The 8567-nt window shown below is 42.1% G+C and overlaps 1 long non-coding RNA gene across 1 annotated transcript; it reads right to left on the reverse strand.

Moving 5' to 3' along the window:
* Positions 1 to 3483: 3483 nt before the first annotated feature.
* LOC138657643 (uncharacterized) lies at positions 3484 to 5043 on the reverse strand. Its single transcript, XR_011317108.1, has 3 exons — positions 4989 to 5043; positions 3799 to 3865; positions 3484 to 3571 (listed from the first exon to the last, which is right to left on the reverse strand). It is a non-coding gene; the product is annotated as an uncharacterized lncRNA (long non-coding RNA).
* Between the last annotated feature and the right edge of the window lie 3524 nt (positions 5044 to 8567).

Consider the following 8567-nt stretch of genomic DNA (forward strand, 5'->3'; position numbering starts at 1 on the left):
CTCAGCGAGATATTTGTATTGTCCCCTTATATACTTATACATGGTTATTAGATCGCCCCTCAGTCGTCTTTTTTCTAGACTAAATAATCCTAATTTCGCTAATCTATCTGGGTATTGTAGTTCTCCCATCCCCTTTATTAATTTTGTTGCCCTCCTTTGTACTCTCTCTAGTTCCATTATATCCTTCCTGAGCACCGGTGCCCAAAACTGGACACAGTACTCCATGTGCGGTCTAACTAGGGATTTGTACAGAGGCAGTATAATGCTCTCATCATGTGTATCCAGACCTCTTTTAATGCACCCCATGATCCTGTTTGCCTTGGCAGCTGCTGCCTGGCACTGGCTGCTCCAGGTAAGTTTATCATTAACTAGGATCCCCAAGTCCTTCTCCCTGTCAGATTTACCCAGTGGTTTCCCGTTCAGTGTGTAATGGTGATATTGATTCCCTCTTCCCATGTGTATAACCTTACATTTATCATTGTTAAACCTCATCTGCCACCTTTCAGCCCAAGTTTCCAACTTATCCAGATCCATCTGTAGCAGAATACTATCTTCTCTTGTATTAACTGCTTTACATAGTTTTGTATCATCTGCAAATATCGATATTTTACTGTGTAAACCTTCTACCAGATCATTAATGAATATGTTGAAGAGAACAGGTCCCAATACTGACCCCTGCGGTACCCCACTGGTCACAGCGACCCAGTTAGAGACTATACCATTTATAACCACCCTCTGCTTTCTATCACTAAGCCAGTTACTAACCCATTTACACACATTTTCCCCCAGACCAAGCATTCTCATTTTGTGTACCAACCTCTTGTGCGGCACGGTATCAAACGCTTTGGAAAAATCGAGATATACCACGTCCAATGACTCACCGTGGTCCAGCCTATAGCTTACCTCTTCATAAAAACTGATTAGATTGGTTTGACAGGAGCGATTTCTCATAAACCCATGCTGATATGGAGTTAAACAGTTATTCTCATTGAGATAATCCAGAATAACATCCCTCAGAAACCCTTCAAATATTTTACCAACAATAGAGGTTAGACTTACTAGTAAAGAGATATAATATTCAAACTAATCAAAAAATAAAAAATCTTGATATTCTCACCTTCCGGCATCCCCCGCAGCGTTTGCGATGCTCCCATTCCCAGTAATGCAATGCAAGAATGATCTGTGATGACCGCTACGTTATTGGGTCATTTCACGGGCATTACTGGGAACGGGAGCATTGCGAGCATCACGAGCATCGGGAAGGCTGCGAGGGACGCCGGAAGGTGAGAATATCAATATTTTTTATTTTTTTTAAATATTTTTACTATTATATCTTTTTCCTATTGATGCTGCAAAGGCAGCATCAATAGTAAAAATTTGGTCACACTTGTCAAACACTATGTTTGACGAGTGTGACCAACCTGTCTATCAGTTTTCCAAGCAATGCTACAGATCGCTTGGAAAATGCTACGGATCCGTCAAAAAAATGGATCCAGTGCATCCGTTTTTTACAATCTGCACAGGATCTGTCTTTTCGACATTTTGACGGATTAGGAATGATTGTAAAAAATGGAAGGGTGAAAGAGGCCTTATAGTACCAAGAAGAAGGAAGTGAGAGGAAGTCGAGAGAGTAGCTATGTGTGACACTGCAGTGCACCTTAGGAGTTGAGATTGAGATTAGAAGACATAATGGGCAAATTAAACATTGCTTATTGCTGTGCCATTTGTTTCTGGATCGTGCAGTCTCCTAATATATACTATATTATCATATAGCTGGGATTGGGAAACCTAAAAGCTGAACACAAGTATAAACCTCTGGACGTGGTGTCATTATTCAAGCTGTGACACGTTGTAGCATCAGTGCTGAAGCCAAGCTAAATGAATGATGCTATTGTTAGATCAAGAAGCTTTCTTCTTATAGATGTTGGCAAGAAGAAGATAAAAAAAATCCAACATGAAATCCATATTACATGTTTTGTCTCCCAAAACTCTTATAAACATGCATGTACAGTATCTGTTTTTTTTTCAAATGGTGAGAGAATCACTTCTGCGTGGCACAGGTAACTTCTGGCAGAATTAAAGGGGTAGGCTGGAAATCAAAGAAATTTTAATCTTAATCCCTATCTATTTGCTGCCATAATCTAAAGTTATTTCTAATATGATTGCAGTAAAAGTTCCTTACTGTTCCCTAAATACACTACCTGCCTGTTATTGTACTTTTTTCCCTACTTCCTGTGTGAGGATGCTTTGTTTCAGAATCCCAGAGTGCACATCCCACAATCACAGCATGCAGGGACAGAGTTTGGACTAGCCCAGCCCCTGAAATGAGTGTCAATGATTTCATCTTCATTTCAGGAAGGGGGCAAATGCTGTGACAGTGACCGTAGACTCTGTGACCTGTTTCTATGCTTATTTGACTATCCCAGCATGCTCCGGGATTCTCAAACCAACCGTCATCACACAGAAAGTAAGGAAAAAAGTACAATAGCTGTTTTTAGTTTAGTTAGGGAACAGTAGGAAATTTTCAATGCAAGCATGTAAAAAATTAGTTTAGATTACGTTATCAAATGGATAGGGATTTAAATTAAAATTTCTTTGACCTCTAGACCACTCCTTTATGGATTCCTCTTGCCCAGTAGCATAGCTACCGGGGGGGGGGGGGGGCGGTTAGAGGGGGGTGTTTGCCCTTGGTCCCGTGCTCTGAGGGGGCCCACTTGGAGCTACGCTGTGGGGGGGGGGGGTGCAATATACTATAGATTCTCCCTATGGGGTGTGCAGTATACTATAGAGTCTGCCTGTTTGTTAGGGGTACATTATACTATAGAGTCTGCTGTGTGTGTTGGTTGGGGTACATTATACCATAGAGTCTTCCTGTATATATGGGGGGTGCAATATACTATAGAGTCTGCTGTGTGTGTAGGGGGTTCATTATAATATAGAATCTGCCTGTGTGTGGGGAGTGCAGTATACTATAGAGTCTGCCTGTGTGTGCGTGTGGGGGGTGCATTATGCTATAGGTACTGCTTTGTGTGTGTGTGGGAGTACTTTATACTATAGAGTCTGCCTGTGTGTGTGTGGGAGTGCAATATACTATAGAGTCTGCTGTGTGTGGAGGGATGCATTATACTATAGAGTCTGCCTGTGTGTGTGGGGTGCAATATACTATAGAGTCTGCCTATGGGGAATGCATTATGCTATAGAGTCTGCCTATGGGGGGCGCATTATACTATAGAATCTCCCTATGGGGAGTGCAGTATATTATAGAGTCTGCCTGTGTGTGGGGGGGGTGCATTATGCTATAGAGTCTGCCTATGGGGAATGCCTTATACTATAGGGTATCCCTATGGGGAGTGTAGTATTCTATAGATACTAGTATAGATGGTTAGCACTCGACTAAGTAGAGTAATGGTGCTAGTGAAAGGGAACCCAATGTTCCATGAACATAAGTCAGATATAGAATCACTGCACTCAGTAGAAAGGTATGCTTTCAAGTGGATAAATTTTATTTGTGATGATTGGTGAGGCGACAGTTAAACGTTTCGGCCGAACTCCGGCCTTTATCATAAAGTCGCTAGAAAAAATAAAGAATATATACAATCAGAATACTTCATATATAAAAAACTATTTACACAACATATATACATCAAAAGAGAGCCAGCATATCCGGGTTTGTATAGGTGCAATTATACAGATGCAATAAGGCTAGAGACATCAAGGATCAAAGGTACTGGGTATCGATCAGTACATAAATTGGGATAGAATATAGAGTTACAAACAATAGAGATACACTAAACATACCCTTTATGGTCATCTAGAAAATATTGGCACCGTGTATGTTAATTTTTCCAATTGGACGCAATGTATCCTAAAGGTAAGGATAAGGGGAGGCGGTGTTAGGAAGGTTTATATAACTGCCATAGATATAGGGAACAAGTGCAGAACAATTGGAGGAAAAATGAATACGGTCTGTACTGGTGCACCTCAGAGTAATGTAATGTGACTCAGGGTAAAGGAGAAGTAAGAAGGGAAAAAAAAGGGAAAAAAGGAAGGAAGGGAAAACACATAGGTACCAGCTTGATGGATGATCCAGTGGGGGGTTTGCAGCAGGTCAGGGGAGCAATGTCCTGACAGTGGCACCTTGGGCTATAGGGGGTAACATAATTAGCGTGAGGATAGGTCATAATCTAAGGCTTTATTGTAGGTAGGCAGATGTATGCAGCGAAAGTACTTACAAATATTGGTGGCGCAGCGGTCATGCGGGAGCACAGGCGTGCTGGTGCAGTGTGTGTGTACTGCACGAGTGGGGGAACCCTTTTGGCTGCGCGCTGTCCGGTCATGTGACCGGAAATGGATCCGGAGTACTTGCGCGTGCGTTGTGGCCAGCCTGGTGTTCATAGACACCTGCGCATGCGTGGACATTGGGCGCCCGCTCTATGCGGTGGTGTAGAATGCCCTGACAGATTGCGGTCAGAGGGGAGGGAGGATGCCGATCGTATGGCGCCAGCGTTGATAGGCATTTCTGCGCCTGCGTGGATGAAAAGCAGCTCATTGCTGCTTAGGAGGAAAGGAGACTTCTGATGGAAATATGAAAGTCCAAATTCTGGAAGTCAAAACACTGCGTCCCTGTATATCAGGACCAGTGTAGGCAGAATATAACCATCTAAAGACAATATTAGTTGTATGCTAATTAATGTATGGTACAATAGGCAAACAGTATAATATGCAATGGTACAATGAAAAAAACAGCATTTGTAGGAGTCCAAACAAAAGACAAAGTAGTTTACATGCAAAAAAAAAACCAGGAAAAAAGGGGGTGGAAAAAAAAGGGAAAAGGAAAATACGGAAAAATAAATAAAGAACCAAGCATAAAACGGGACAAAAAGGAGAAAAGAAATAAAAGAAAAAAAGGGGGGGGGGGGTTGGAAAACATGAAATAAGAGAAACAAAAGAAACAAAAGAAAAAGGGAGGCGTTTTGGGTAAATCTTACCGCCCCAGAAGAAGGATGAAGAGACTGAGACAAACGATTTTTCAATGGGTCTAGGGAAAGAAAAATATCAGATTAGCCAATCTATTTCGCGATTCAGCCCTTTAGGATATAGGGTATCAAGGGTGTAGATCCAGAACGTTTCCCTTTGTTTCAATAAACGAATGTGGTTACCTCCTCTTTTTGGTCTTGGTACTTTTTCAATGATTTGGTACCTTAACTGGGATACATTATGTTTGGCTTCTTTGAAATGTGCTGGTAGGGGTAGCCATATCTTTTCGCATCGAATAGTAGATTTATGTGCAGAGATGCGATCACGTATGGCTTGGGTGGTCTCACCCACGTACAGTAGTCCACATGGGCATTTTATAATGTATACGACAAAATTAGTGTCACATGTGAAAAAATCTCTGATAGGGTATGATTTGCCTGTCCGGGGGTGTATGACCTCATTGCCTTTAATAATGTTTGAACAACTCATGCAGTTAAGGCATGGGAAGGTGCCAGTTCTGCGGAGTCCTGTAAGGGTACGTGTAGATGTTCTGCTGCTGTGTCCCATATCAGCTCTAACTATTTTATCCTTGATGTTTTGAGGTCTCCTAAGGCACATTAGAGGCGGATTTTTGAATGTGGCGATGTTAGGATATGCTTTGGTTAACAGAGGCCAGTGTTTGTGGATCAGACTATGGACTTTGTTCATGGATGGATGGTGGTCATGTACGAAAGGTAATCTGGATGGTTTTGTAGTAGAAATGTTAGTTTCAGTGTCCGCGAGGGCTCTGGTCATTTCTGTGGCCAGTAGTGTGGACGGAAAATTCCTTGATTCAAATTTATCTGACATTTCCTGTAATCTGGATTCTCTGATGGCTTTATCGGATACAATTCTAGTGACCCTGCGAAACTGCGACCGTGGGAGGCTATCCTTTGTGGATTTGGGATGGCAACTGTCATAACGAAGGAGATTATTACAATCAGTGGGCTTAGTGTAGATATCTGTGGTTAGTTTGCCCTGGGAATCCTTCCAAACCCGTGTGTCTAAAAAAGTAATAGTCTCAGAGTCATGAGAGAGTGTGAATTTGAGTTCTTCCCTGACGCTGTTGAGAGTGTTGAAAAAGATAGATAGGGTGCTAAGGTCTCCAAGCCAGATACAGAAAATGTCGTCAATGTAGCGGAACCATGTGATGGCATGTTGCTGAAATAGTGAGTTGGAGTAGATGTGGTCCCGTTCGAATCTGTCCATATATAGGTTGGCATAGGCGGGGGCAACATTTGAGCCCATCGCGGTCCCGCACGTCTGGACAAAAAAATCGTCCTCAAAACGAAAGAAATTTTCCCTCAGAACTATGTTGAGGAGATCAAGGCAAAGTTCTCTTGATCCTGAATCAATGTTAGCCTCTTCATGAGTCTGTAGAACCGCTTGTATACCTTTATCATGGGCTATAGATGTATAGAGGCTATTGACATCCAGTGTACAAAGAATACTGGTGGGTGAAATTGTGTCAAGGGTACGAATCTTGTTTAGAAAGTCACCTGTATCTAAAATGAAGGATTTGGTATTGTGAGTGTATGGTGTTAGTATCTTTTCGAGGAATATTGATAAGGGATTCAGAATTGAGTCTGTTGAGGCAACAATAGGACGTCCGGGTGGGTTATGTAAATCTTTGTGAATTCTGGGTAGGGTATATAGCACCGGAGTGACTGGGTGTTGGTTGGTTAGAAAACTTCTTGTTTTGCTATCAATTATCTTGTTTTCTAGGTGTTTATTGAGAATATTATAAATTTTCTTACGTATGGTGAATGTGGGGTCAGATTGATTTTTTTTATACGTGTTGGTGTCCGCTAGTTGTCTCCTGATCTCACTCACATATTGACTTTTATTCATGACCACTAGGGCCCCTCCCTTGTTTGCCGCCTTAATAATGATGTTGGGATTGTCCTGTAGAGATCTTAATGTTTGTTTCTCTAATGATGACAGATTGTGGCGGATGGGAAGTAGGCCTAAACGTTGAGTATGAATGATTTCTTTAATGTCTCTGTCCATCAAATCCACAAAGGTCTCGACAGCATGATTAGATCTAGGGGGAATGAAGTTGCTTGGATTCCTTAGACCCAAGGAGTCAATGGTGATGGAGGGGATTGGTTCACGGTCAGGGATAGAACCTAGAGAGTTGGATATGTGTGGTAAGGTGTTCTCGAAGTGTACCTTAAGTCTGATGTTTCGATAGAATTGTTGGAGATCTTTCTCCAGTTGGAAAGCATTCCATTTAGGTGTTGGACAGAAGGAAAGACCGAGGTTAAGAACTTTTAGCTCAAGGGGAGAAAGGGAATAGTCAGAAATGTTGACAACTATGTTTGGACTCCTACCTGGGAGCGAAGGACCATCTGCCGATTCTCGTCTCCTCCTCCTCGACCGCCTCGTGGGTGTGTGCTTTGGCCTAAAAAAGCCGTTCTGGAAGTAGGAGCTCTGCCAGTGTCGCTCCCGGATCCCGGAGATGAACCCCCGACAGGAGAGGAGCCCCCTGAGGCTGTGTATCCTCCTTGTTGGTAGCGGGGTCTTTGACGATAGCGTCTCTGAGCTGTATCCTCCCATCTATAGACTCTATTGTTGAGGTAGTCTTCAGTGTCGCGTTGAAACTTGGATCTTTTCCTATCTTCCAAGGTCTTTTGATGTGTTATCAATGCTGAGTCGATCTTGCTTTTCAAGGTATTGAAGTCCGTAGTGCTCAAGGTGGAAGTGAGTTGTGTTTCGATAGTAGTGATTTTCTCCTCTGTCTCTTTGATTGCTTCTTGGAGATACTCGATTGTAAGGAGAATGATATCGAACGAGCACTTATTCAGGATTTTCTGAAAGGTAGCACAATACTTGTTATTGTCAGAAAATAGTGTGGGTCGTAGGTTACACCTTAATCCACGGGGTATCTTGCCCTGCCTGTGGTACTCTCCCAGTGTCGCACAGTGCAAATCGTATGCTATCAGTCTCTTTCTTTCTTTTTCCCAGTCTTTAGTCTTGATGTCCCTGCTAGGGATGTGGAGAAAGTCTGTGCCAGATCTGATTCTGGATAGGATTGTGGAGCCTAGTGCATCGTCGTACATATATGTTTCAGACGACATGGATATTCAAGTCGGTGCTAATAACCAAGAAGAGTCCGATACTAGTATAGATGGTTAGCACTCGACTAAGTAGAGTAATGGTGCCAGTGAAAGGGAACCCAATGTTCCATGAACATAAGTCAGATATAGAATCACTGCACTCAGTAGAAAGGTATGCTTTCAAGTGGATAAATTTTATTTGTGATGATTTGTGAGGCGACAGTTAAACGTTTCGGCCGAACTCCGGCATTTATCATAAAGTCGCTAGAAAAAATAAAGAATATATACAATCAGAATACTTCATATATAAAAAACTATTTACACAACATATATACATCAAAAGAGAGCCAGCATATCCGGGTTTGTATAGGTGCAATTATACAGATGCAATAAGGCTAGAGACATCAAGGATCAAAGGTACTGGGTATCGATCAGTACATAAATTGGGATAGAATATAGAGTTACAAACAATAGAGATACACTAAACATACC

This window comes from Ranitomeya imitator, chromosome 1, assembly GCF_032444005.1.
Source record: "Ranitomeya imitator isolate aRanImi1 chromosome 1, aRanImi1.pri, whole genome shotgun sequence".
NCBI classification, from domain to species: Eukaryota; Metazoa; Chordata; class Amphibia; order Anura; family Dendrobatidae; genus Ranitomeya; species Ranitomeya imitator.